Consider the following 12996-nt stretch of genomic DNA (forward strand, 5'->3'; position numbering starts at 1 on the left):
CCGTGGATAGAATTTTTTTTTTAATATAGTATACTACATTTATAATTAGATCAGATCATTTATAAACACAATTTAAGCCATTTTCTTTTTTGTTGGATTTTAAGTTATATTACTTTCCAAAATAGTAATAATTTTTTTCAGTGAATATCATGAAAAAGACATTTTAAAGAGATTAGGTCTATAAAGTAGATTTCCAGAGGTGGAATTCGAGGGCCAGAAAGTACTTGTCTTGTCTTAAAAGGCTCTTGAAATATAATTGACTCACAAATTACATATTTTTCTAACTTTATGTTATGCAATAAAATGTATGGAAAAGTGCATATTTCCATAAACAGTTTATTTCTCATCTATTTATTGCAAAGCAAATACTGGTTTACTTATATTGTCCAGAAATACCCTTCACACCCTTCTCAGTCATTATTTCTTACTTTTTCCACCAAGGAAAACACAGGCTTTTGGGGAAGTTGTTTCTTTGCTTTTATTTATAGTTTTATCATTGAAGCATACATCTCTAAATATCACAGCTTGGTTTTGCCTGCTTTTAAAACTTGATATATATGCTGTCATGCAGTTTGCATTCTTTGTCTGGAGTTTAATGTTTGTGAGAGTCAGTCTTATTGTTACATACAACTGATAAATTGTTCATTTTCTCTGCCATGAAGTCTCCCAATCTAGGTAATAATTATGAGCTGTGATCTGCCCTCATCACATTACAGCATCTGAAAGGATTTTATATTCTTATATTTCTTTATACAGAAAGGAAAGAAACAAGCATTGGAACATCTACCTTAGTTTAGACATCGCAAATCTGAATATTTTTGGAAGAAGAAAGCAAACATGTTTGTGTGTGTTTCAGTATTTATATGTGGAATGTTCGATAAGAGAAATAACTAATATATAACATATGGAAGATAATTTGTGTTCTAAATCATTGCTCCTTAGCTTGAAAATGCAAGTCATACAGGTGTGTATGAGTGTTTGCTTACATATGAAAACTCCTTTGTTCCCATGGACAGAAAAAAAAAATTTCTTTCAGAGAATAGATTGTCAGCTCCCCTCTTTTCTCTTAAAAAAATTTAAATATATATTTTTATTTTTAATTAGAGGATAATTACAATACTGTGATGGTTTCTACCATATAGCAACATGAATTGGCCGTAGGCATACATGTGTCCCCTCCCTCTTGAACCTCCTTCCCACCTTCCTCTCCATCCCACCCCTCTAGGTTGTCACAGAGCACTGGCTTTGGGTTCCCTGCATCATACAGCAAACTCTCTCTGGCTATATATTTTATATATGGTAATATATATGTTCCAATTGTCAGCCTCCTTTTAAAGTGTGGTGAATGCTTCTATATCTAGATAACAATGTTGATAGAACAAGCAGAGGCTTACTTTGCATTGCTACAAACTTCCACTAATAGCTGTAATCTTTCCTCTCCAAAAACAGAGATAAAAGATAGGATTTTTAATAAAATCCACTAAATTGTAAATACTTGATTTAAAAAGAAACACAAAACTTTCACTTTTATAAAGTGCAGAGATTTTGAAGCAGAAGCCTTCTTTATCCTCTACAAGTCTTAAATAGATTCATCTTTATGTACTGATCCATTTAAAAATAGACACTATCTTTAGCTCAAATGCTTGCAAATAGAGATGTGATGGATTTTAGGAAATTGCAGCACTTCCCCCATCATTCTCTTTTATCTATGAGAAAGGATTTTTTTGAACCTTTGATAGCATCGAGGTCTAAATTAGGAGTGTCCTTAAACAGAGTCCCAGCAACTTGGAGTACTTTTCCATGCTCAGAGTTCACAGACGTGAACTTCTTTATTCACAGAGGGGAATATACAAAGGTCTCGTGGACCCTGCACTGGGCACTTCACCCGCTTCTGTAAAGTTGCCTTAATGGATGTCCCACTTTGTGTGTCCAGTTCTGACTTCACGGGAAGATGAGTCAGGGCTTTCTGCTTATTACCTGTATTTAAACAATCCACACAATCCTAGTACGGAGTGATCACTCAGTAATATTTGGAAGTTGTTCTAGGCTACTGAATCCCAGCAGCTGGTATGTGTACAAACAGTATTTGTTACAGCCCCCACAAACTTCGCCAGAAGTTTGGCAACATCACAAAGACCTTCCTGCCACCAAAAGGCTTTCCTGCCACTGTAGTAATAGCTGACTTGGAGGGGGAACTGAGCAATTTTCTTACTTTGTTACTCCATCGATGCTCATGATTTCAGTGGAATTAAGTCCCAAGATGAGGGAGCAATGAAAGCTTCCTGATGTCCAGGGTGTAAGAAAGGAAATGGATACTTTTCCTTTTAAGATAGTGTGATAAGTGCCTTACCGCCAACTAAGTTACTGAAATATAATTACATGTAACCTTCTTTTTTAAAAAAATATTTATTTATTATATTTGGCTGTGCCAGGCCTTAGTTGCAGCACTCAGGATCTTCAATCTTTGGTATGGCATGTGGGAATCTTTAGTTGCAAAATGTGGAATCTTTAGCTGTGGCCTGTGAACTCTTAGTTGAGGCAAGTGGGATCTAGTTTCCTGATGGGGGATTGAACCCAGGCCCCCTGCAATGGGAGTATGGAGTCTTAGCCACTGGGCCACCAGGGAAGTCCCCACACATGGCCTTCTTAATATCAGAAATTCACTTCTGAAACTCAGATGTTCTGTGCAACAAATGCTGGCTTTCAGCTCATTCTCCATTACTTTAAATATAAGTATGATACACCAGCTCCCTCACCACCAATTTCCTTACATACAACCAAAACAGTTATTATGCATGTAACTGAAATACATTAGTAATAATTATAAAATGCTTACAATATTGCTTCCTGATCCCCACATAGTAAAAATAGTGGCTATAAATAGTGTTTTGCATGCTGTAACACATTGCATTTTTTCTTTGTTAGCACTCCTCAGCTTTTAAAAAAGTCTGCATAGAGTGACATTTTAGCAACTGCCTTTGAAATTGTAGAATTTTCCTATACGTCATGCCATTTTGTTTAATATGTTGTAATGAGTATGATGGTTAATTTTATCTGTCAGCTTCACTGGACTAAACATGATTTCTGGGCGTGTCTGTGAATGTGTTTCTGGAAGAGATTAATATTTGAATTGGTAGACTGAATAAAGATGATCACTGCACCAATGCAAGTAGGCATCATCTAATCTGACAACCTCAGCTGAACAGAAAGGCAGAGGAAAGGTGAATTTGCTCTGTTTGAGCTGAAACATTCATCCTCTCCTGCCCTCTGCCATCAGCATTGCTGATTCTCTGGTCTTTGGACCTGAGGCTGTTGTTTGTTGCTCAGTCATTTCTGAGCAACATGAGACCCCCATGGACTGTAACCCGCCAGGTGCATCTGTTCATGGGATTTCCCAGGCAAGAATACTCTGGACTGTGGACTTGAACTAGGGTTTATACCATCAGTTCCCTGATTCTCAAGTCTTTGGACTTGGACTTATGCCACTATCTTTCCTGGTTATCAGAACTTCATACTCAGACTGAGTACCACCAGCCTTTCTGGGTCTCCAGTTTGCAGACAACAGATCATGGGACTTCCTGGTTTTCATAATCACGTGAGCTAATTCTGCTAATAAATCTCCTCTTATATATATCTGTATATATCTGCTACTGAGTCCAGGCTTGATCAGCTTGCCACACAACAGGACAATAAGTTGGGAGATGAGTTATTGGGGTAAGGAAAGTCAGCCAACTGAGAAGATGGCAGACTAGTGTCTTACAGAATGATCCTACCCCAGTTAGAATTTAGACTATGTGTGTGCTCGGGTACTTAGCTGTGTTTGACTCTTTGTGGTCCCCTGGATGGTAACCTCCCAGGCTCCTCTGTCCATGGGATTTTCCAGGCAACAATACTGGAGTAGGTTGCCGTTTCTTCCTCCAGGGGATCTTCCTGACCCAGGGATCTAGCCTGTGTCTCCTGCATTGCAGTCAGATTCTTTACCACTGAGCCACCTGGGAATATGTTTTATAATTAAAGTGGTGGTGGTGGTGGTGGTATGTGGTTGCTTGTTGCAAACTTCTTGGTGTCAGAATCCTTTGTTCTTGAGTAGGTTAGGTCATGATATTCCTGTAACAAATGTTCTCTGTTATTCAACTTTTAAAAAAATTTATTCCTATCTGAATGGAAGAGTGTTATACCTTTAAAGTTCAGAGCCTTGAGAATGGGCTATCCTGTGTATTTCAGGCTATAGGCAACATTCTTTTACAAAAGGTGCAGAGAATAGACAACTGAGCACAAAGTTTAAAGTAAAAGAAACAGATCCAACATGGAGTCAGATTTGTTCTTCCCTATTACGTAACCTATTAATTCTGTTTTTTGGGAGAATCCTATTAATACAACAAGTTTTCAGAATATAAATATAGATCCTTTCTATGTAAACTTCAGCCAAAATAAGTTGTGCTGAAAGATAGATATGTTCCATAAAGGTTGGGTATTGAAAATCATAAGATGTTCTGCCATAAAACATTAGCCAGGGAGATGTTCTTTGTGGTGTGACTGTACAAGGCTATTTTAATTGCACAGTCATTAATGGATGAGGTTCTGATATCCAAATGTTTACAATTGTTGAGTATTCTGTAGGGACAGCCATTTTCTATGGCTGACAAACAGGTTGAGTTTCGTAATAAGAGTTAGTTTATTTTCTATTTCTCGTCTCCCTAATCTCCTGAGTCCTCTATCCTATCCACAGGATAGAAATAGTGCATCTTGAGATTTTGCTACTTTTAGATATGTGGGTATGTGGGAAGAGTTGAGCACATAATTATAAGGAGGAAGGATGGGATCAGCTACTGCCACTGACATTTCTCACAAGTTTTCAGGAGCAAACCTCTATTCAACTGATGCTAGTAGAGTAAACATCAACATTTCCCAATGTGGGTAGATTAGAAAAACATGGTTTTTGAAGCCAAACAGATCTGGTTTCAAATCCCAGTTTCCTCCACTTACCTGTGTGAACTTCAGCAAGTTACTAAACCTTTAAGATTCATTTTTTTCATCTATTAAATGGCTAGTATGCTTACTTTAGAGGGTTGTGATAAGGATTAAATGACATAGTGACATTTTATAGTTTTTTTTATTAAAGTATAGTTGATTTACAAAGTAATTCATATATATATATACACACACTTATCTTTTAGAAGAATTCCATTAGATTATTATAAGATATTGAATATAGTTCCCAGTGTTATATAGTAAATCCTTGTTGTTTATTTTATTTATAATAATGTATATTGTTAATCCCATAGTTCTAATTTATTATTCTCCCTACCCCTTCCCCTTTGGTAAGCATAGTTTGTTTTCTATGTCTTTGAGTCTGTTTATGCTTTGTAAAAGATGATTTGTATTATTTTTGTACTTTTTTAGATTCTACATATAAGTGATATCACATATTTGTCTTTTTCTGCCTGACTTAGTTACTATGGTAATCTCTAGGTCCATGTTGCTGCAAATGGCATTATTTCATTCTTTTTTATGGCTGAGTAATATTTCACTACACTGTACGCATCTATATCTGTCTCACATCATTTTTATACATTCATCTGTTGATGGACCTTCAGGTTGTATCCATGTCTTGGCTATTGTAAATAGTGCTATTATCAACATCAGGGTGCATGTATCTTTTTGAATTAGAGTTTTCATCTGTTCTGGATATATGATGGATCATATGATAACTCTATTTTTAGTTTCTTAAGGAATCTCTGGGTTTCTCTGGTAGCTCAGCTGGTAAAGAATCCACCTGCAATGCAGGAGACCTGGATGTGATCCCTGGGTTAGGAAGATCCCCTGGAAGAGGGCATGGCAACTCACTCCAGTATTCTTGCCTGGAGAGTCCTCATGGACAGAGGGGCCTGGTGGGCTACAGTCCATGGGGTCACAAAGAATCAGACACAACAGAGAGACTAAGCGCAACATGGTAAAAGGAATATCCAGACTGTTTTTCATAGTGGCTGCACTATGCTTGTGGGCTGCACCCACAAACAGTGTAAGAGAGTTCTTTTTTTGCCACACCCTTTCCAGTAATTATTATTTGTAGACAGTTTGATGATGGCTATTCTGATCAGAGTGAGGTGATATCTTATTGTAGTTTTGATTTACATTCTCTAATAATGAGCGGTGCTGAGTGTGTTTTCACTTGCCTGTTGGCCATCAGTATGTCTTCTTTGGAAAAATGTCTATTTAGGTGTTCTGCCCATTTTTTAATGAGTTGTTTATTTTTTTGTTGTTGAGCTGTATGAGCTGTTTGTATAATTTGGAAATTAAGCCCTTATCAGTCACTTCATTTGTGAATATTTTCTCCCAGTCCATAGGCTGTCTCTTTGTTTTGCTGATGATTTCCTTTGCTATGCAAAAACTTATAAGTTTGATTAGGCCCCATTTGTTTATTTTTGCTTTTATTTCTTATGCTTTGGGAGATTGGACACAGTAAAATTTTTAAATTCTATAAAATTTATCCCATAATGGACTGTGATAATTCATTCTGTGTGTCAACTTGGACTGTGCTTTTGATGAGATCAACACTGAAATCAGTGAATTTGGAGTAAGCAGATTGTCCTCCATAATGTAGATGGGCCTCATCCAATCAGTCAAAGCCCTGAACAGAACAAAGAGACAAGTCTCCCCAAGCAAGAGCGAATTCTCCATAGACTGCCTTTGGACCTTACCTGCATCATTGGCTCTAGTAGGTCTCTAGCTTGCCAGCCCACACTACAGATTTAAACTTGTCAGTTTCCATAGTTGCATGAGCCAATTACTTATAATAAATCTCTTTATATATACATCCTATTGGTTCTGTTTTTCTGACTAATACATGTGTGTGTGTGTGTGTGTGTGTGTGTGTGTGTGTTAAATTGCTTCAGTTGTGTCTGATTCTTTGTGACCCCCAAGGGCTGTAGCCCACCAGGCTCCTCGGTCCATTGGATTGTCTAGGCAAGAACACTGGAGTGGGTTGCCATGCCTTCTTCAACTAATACATAGACCCATACAAAACTAAGGGCTCAAATATGGGAGTTATTTGAGGTTAGCATCTACATGTCTGTGACATAAATCTGCCAGCTAATATCAACAAATACTCATCAGTTTGAGTACAAAATAACATTAAGCAAGAATAAATTCCACAAGTTCATAAACCATTAAATTAACACTAAGATGAGTTACAATAGATCTCCTTCCACTTAAGGAAAATTTTTCTTCAGATTACAACAGACAATAATATTTTCCATAAGGTCAGAGATCTGAATGACTCTGTCGTTTTTAAGAATGGATAATTTTAAAACAGAAGAAATTCGCATTTCTTTATAAACTCTGCTGAACTCACTGGGGCTGAAGAGTGTCATAGTATCTTTGTAACTTCAGCAGCTGATGACAAGGCCTATTGCATAGATTCCATCTCCTATATTTTTCAAAAATTAATAAAAGAAGATCTAGGGGATCTAGAAGATCTAGTGGAGGGCTTCTCTAGTAGCTCAGATGGTAAAGCATCTGCCTGCAATTCAGGAGACCCGGGTCCGATGCCTGGGTCGGGAAGATCCCCTGGAGAAGGAAATGGCAACGCATTCCAGTATTCTTGCCTGGAGAATTTCATGGACAGAGGAACCTGGCAGGCTATAGTCCATGGGTTGCAGAGAGTCGGACACAACTGAGCGACTAACACACACAGGGGGAGTGGAGACCAACGTGTGATAGACCTTGAATCTCATTTTGTCTGCAGTAGATGTAGCTGCCTACCAAGTGAAAGCCTGGCTCTTCGAGTCAAAATTATGTTCCCCAGGAATGGGACTGCTATAGTAAAATGTATATTTGCAAGGAGTGAAATGGTGGGGGAGTTCTGAATTATGAAAAGTTGGCATTATAGAATTATACAAGACATGATTTTTTTTGCCTTCAAGATTGAAAGTGAAAGTGAAAATCACTCAGTTGTGTCGAACTCTTTGTAACCCCATGGACTATACAGTTCATGGAATTCTCTAGGCCAGAATACTTGAGCGGGTAGCTTTTTCCTTCTTCAGGGGATCTCCCCAACCCAGGGATCAAACCCAGGTCTCCCGCCTTGCAGGCAGATTCTTTACCAGCTGAGCCCCGAGAGAAGCCCACCTTCAAGATTAGTTGGGAAGAATTCCCAGCTCTTGTTTCTGTCACATATGAAGCTCCCTCCCAGGAGATGATGATAGGAATGGAACTCAGGAAATTGAGTCTGTGTCTGTGGTCCCTTTGCTGCTGCTAGACTAGTAAACACTCTGCCTGGTTGTACACAGCGGAGGAGCAATGCCCCTTCATCTACAACAGTGGTCCTTAATCCTCATCAGAGCCTCCCTTGAATGGGGCCATTAACCTTTTCTCCCCCTGTACCTTCTGACTTGCTAGTTTTCCCCATATCAAACATCCTATGGGCAATAAGGAAGATACTAAGAAATTATTTTTTTTTTTTACTAAGGGATCAGCTGTACCTCAAAAATAGAAGTTCAGTGAAGAGAGAACCAAGCCTGTACCTCATTGATGGCCCCTGTGCTACACAAGGCTGTATAGATTTAGGCATTCAAAAGAAGACTGACTTTGTGACCTCTTTCTTTCTCTCCTTCTCTCTCTCTCTTGCTCTCTCACTTTCTCATCCCTGTTCCTCTTTCTACAAACTTGTGAGGCAGGAGATAGATGAGCCCTGGGCTGGAACCTTCTCCTTGTGGCCAGATACTCCAAAATAAAGATAATGGCAGGAGCAAGGAGAAGCTGAGTCAAGCTCAGATAAAAGATATAGAGACCACATATTTCTTTATTCTTGAGGTCAAGGGAACCTCCCAAACTACACGTGAGCAGAAAGTTTCCTCAGGGATCAAAGAAGGGAGGGGCACCAGACCATAATATGTTCTGTCAACTCATCAGAGACACGTGGCCTGCAGTCCTTCTTGGCTAAAAGATGTGTGAGCCACACAGAGGAGGGCCCTTGTTTTGTTGTGGTTTTTCAGTGTCTGACTCTTTGTGACCCCACGGGCTGCAGCACACCAGGCCTCCCTGTCCCTCACCATCACCCAGAGTTCACCCAAGTTCATGTCTATTGAATCAGTGAAGCTATCCAACCATCTCGTCCTTCTGCCTTCAGTCTTTCCCAGCATCGGAGTCTTTCCTAGCATCAGGGTCTTTCCCAATGAGTTGGCTGTTTGTGTCAGGTGGACAAAGTATTGGAGGAGGACCCTGAGTCAGAGCAAATATCTATTCAGAGCGAGGCAAAGCAAGATGATTGGTCAGAGGAAACATGGAAGAACTGCCCCCAGTGTAAGTGATTTAAACTACTCGGAAGGGGTACAACTCTTTCTCTGGGCTCGCCTCTGTGTCTATCTGCCCATACTCCTTTCCTTCTAATACACACTTCACTTGTTTCACTACTTTCCATCTCTTTGCTGAAATTCCTTTCTCCAAAGCAGATGAGCCAGGGCCTTGTCAGTTGGCAGTGGCCTTAGCGGTCTAATGGCTAGGATTCTCATCACCACGGTCTAGGATCAATCCCTGAGATTCTGCTTCAAGCCACCACAGGCCACAGCCACCCTAGAGCCTCCTGAAATCACATGTAGCTTCAGCCCTCACATCTGATACATTTTCTTTCCTATGGGAAACTTCTTCCAGTCTTCACAAGGTTTTGCAAACTCCTGTGTCTTTGGTTTTGGGTAGGCGCTCACGGATACTTTCCTTTGGTTCACATTGGCCGATTTGAAAGAGAAGAAGAAGAACCAGGAGACACGAGTAAAGGGGGCCCTGGACTAAGCCCCCTGCTTTGAAAGACTCTGTTTATTGCAAATATAGACACACACACAAAGTAGATTATTAAAGAATGAATGCATCTCTGTCCCTTAAATTTGGAGCTCACTATAATTACAGCATGACCTAGGGCCAGTGAAAAGCTTCTCTGCATCTCTTGCTCTCTGTCCTCTGAACAAGAGAGATAGGATTACATGCTACATGGGTGGTGCTACTATCATGTTCAGAGATACAAAGTACTTTAGCTTGCAGGAAGGATTTGAATGGACAAAACATTTAGGTAAAAGAAAAGAGTAATAAACTCATCAAACTCTTCCTCCTCAAAATTAGCCATTCAGACAGCATAAATGCAAAACTCCTTGCATGATGAAGTGTGGGTTTCCCAACAGTGCTGAGAATCCATTTTCCCTCCTTATGCTTCAGTTTGTGGATCTAGAGATGCTTATAAATTAGCAGGATATTTCCAACAGTTTGCACATGGTTGCTTAAGATAACTTTTCAACAGTGTAATCACTATCAATCACATTTTATGTATGTAAGGCTAGATGTAATATATGGGCGATTTCACAGAACACCATCATCAGACAAGGTCAGTCTGTGATCATGATGGAGCAAGATGAAAATAGGACCACTTGAGAATCATGTTCTGAGTACAAGAGCATTTCCAAACCAAAACATTTCCAAGCCTCCCTCTCTCCTAGTTTTTATGAGAGACTACTACTTCTTTATGTATGGATACAACTTAATTTTAACTCTCTTCTTATTTTCCAGATAAGAATTACTAAAATCCCCAAACACAAAATTACATCTGTTTCCTGACAGCACCCAATCCTAGGCAATATCCTACTTCTCTAAACAGTAATCAAAATTACTTAACCAGCCCAAATCCTGTAAGTCCCTTCTCATACCTTCTTAATAAGAAAGCCCGTATTTCCTATAATGAATGTTATAATCAATAATCCCAACACACTATAGAGGCCTTCTTGATGGTCTTTGATTGGAGGCTTTGCCGGTACTGTTTTTCTGGTTGTTCTGTTGCTAAGTCGTGTCCTACTCTTTGCAACCCATGGACTGCAGCTTGCCAGGCTTCCCTTTCCTTCACCATCTCTGAGTTTCTCAAACTCATGTCCATTGAGTTAATGATGCTATCCAACCATTTCATCCTCTGCCTCCCCCTTCTCCTCCTGATCTCAATCTTTCCCAGCATCAAGGTCTTTTTCAATGAGTTGGCTCTTTGCATCAGGTGGCCAAAGTATTGGAGCTTCAGCTTCAGCATTCGTCCTTCCAATGAATATTCAAGGTTGATTTCCTTTAGGGTTGACTGGTTTGATCTCCTTGCAGTCCAAGGGACTCTCAAGAGTCTTCTCCAGTATCGCTGTTTGAAAGCATCAGTTATTCAGTGCTCAGCCATTTTTATGACCAAACTATCACATCCATACATAACTAATGGAAAAACCATAGCTTTGACTAGATGGACCTTTGTCAGCAAAGTAATGTCTCTGCTTTTTAGTATGCTTTCTAGGCTTGTCATAGCTTTTCTTCCAAGGAGCACTGTCATTTTAGGTCCTACAAATATTAAGGAAGGTCCTACATCGAATGTGGGTTCTGATTCCAGTACAGCTTCCCCAGCAACTGGAGTTGTTGCTGCTCCCTCACTAGTTACCAAGGGCCAAACATATCTCTAAGACCATGACTAACCCCTCCACACACAGCATTGGAAAGGAAATTCCTCAGAGTAATTTCAACCCTGTCCCTTGTGAAATGATAAAACTGGTGTTATTTAATTATCCTTGGAAGAATTTAGTACTCATTGAATATTTACTAAACACCAGTTATGTGCTAGAAACTATAATTACTGAGGACATAGCAGTGAATAAATGGATAAAAATCCCTGTGCTCATGTCACTTATATATTTTAACAGAGTGTCTATATTAGATGTAAATGGCTCTTTCTTATTTAGGGTGGGTTACACTAACTAGATGAGAAACCTTTTGATGACCAGTCTTAACTTCTGTCTAACCCGTTCTCCCTCCCTTCTGTGCCCTACCCCCTTATTTAAGATGGGGGAAGAAGATTTAAGTTTCAAAGCACACACAATTGCGGGCTAATTCTCTGAATGTTAGTCTGTTTTGGTAATTTAGAGTTATTTGTTATCAGCAACATGTATTTGTACACAAACAAATTATTCAGTTTATAAAATTGGTTTCAAATTAAATGTTCTCACTTTCATCTCTGTCATCTTGCTGGCATTACTTAAGGAAATCAGATCTTTTCTTTGTATTGTAGTTAGAAAAGTTAACCTTAATTCTAGCACTGCTGAGGTTATCACAAAATCTAAAATAATGAAGTCCAATTTAATTCAATGCCACAAATTTGCATTGAATGCCCTCTGCAGGAAAGGACCTTTCTTTTGTATCTTTCTTTTAGGGAGGTTAAAATGCTTTGCAAATGTTAGTGGACATTTTCAAGATAATGCTTAGATCTGATCTCAATAAATTTGCAGCATACTGTATATATCTATATGTAGCTTACTATATGTATAAAGCAGCATTTTTATAATGACTCATATGTAATAGTGTCTGCAATTGCAATGTGGTTTCCATTATAACTTTAGTCCTCATCTGCTAGTAACTTTCTCCAAATTTAATCTTTTGGGTTGAAATTTTCCATGCCTGGTTTAAGCTCAAAGCTATTTAAAAAAATTTTTTTTTTAAGTTGCAGAGTGATTCCTTTGGCTATCATATATACCTCTTCTAATTTCAATGTAGGCAAGAAAAAAAAAAGCATAAAGGAAAGATTTGAGTGTTATGGGTATGGCATTTATATGTTCAGCTAGAACCATAAAAAGGCCTTTATAGCCTACACCTAAGATCATTTCACTCAGCTCATTTCTTAAAAAAATTGGAGGGGATTCGCTGATATCTGGCATGCCTTTGTCACTGCAGGACTTTCTTCCACATGGTAACAGTGGCTAAAAAGATTCTTAGAGATTTGATTCCCTTGGCATTTAAATATGTAAGCTTAGCTGATAATCATGATGCATTATCACTGATGCATGCACGCTTAGTCATTTCTGATTCTTTGTGGCCTCATGGACTACATAGCCTGCCAGGCTCCTCTGTCCATGGGATTATCCAGACAAGAATACTGGAATGGATTGCCATTTCCTCCTCCAGGGGATCTTCCTGACCCAGGGATCAAACAAGTGTCTC

Source organism: Dama dama, chromosome 17 (assembly GCF_033118175.1).
Source record: "Dama dama isolate Ldn47 chromosome 17, ASM3311817v1, whole genome shotgun sequence".
Lineage (NCBI taxonomy): Eukaryota > Metazoa > Chordata > Mammalia > Artiodactyla > Cervidae > Dama > Dama dama.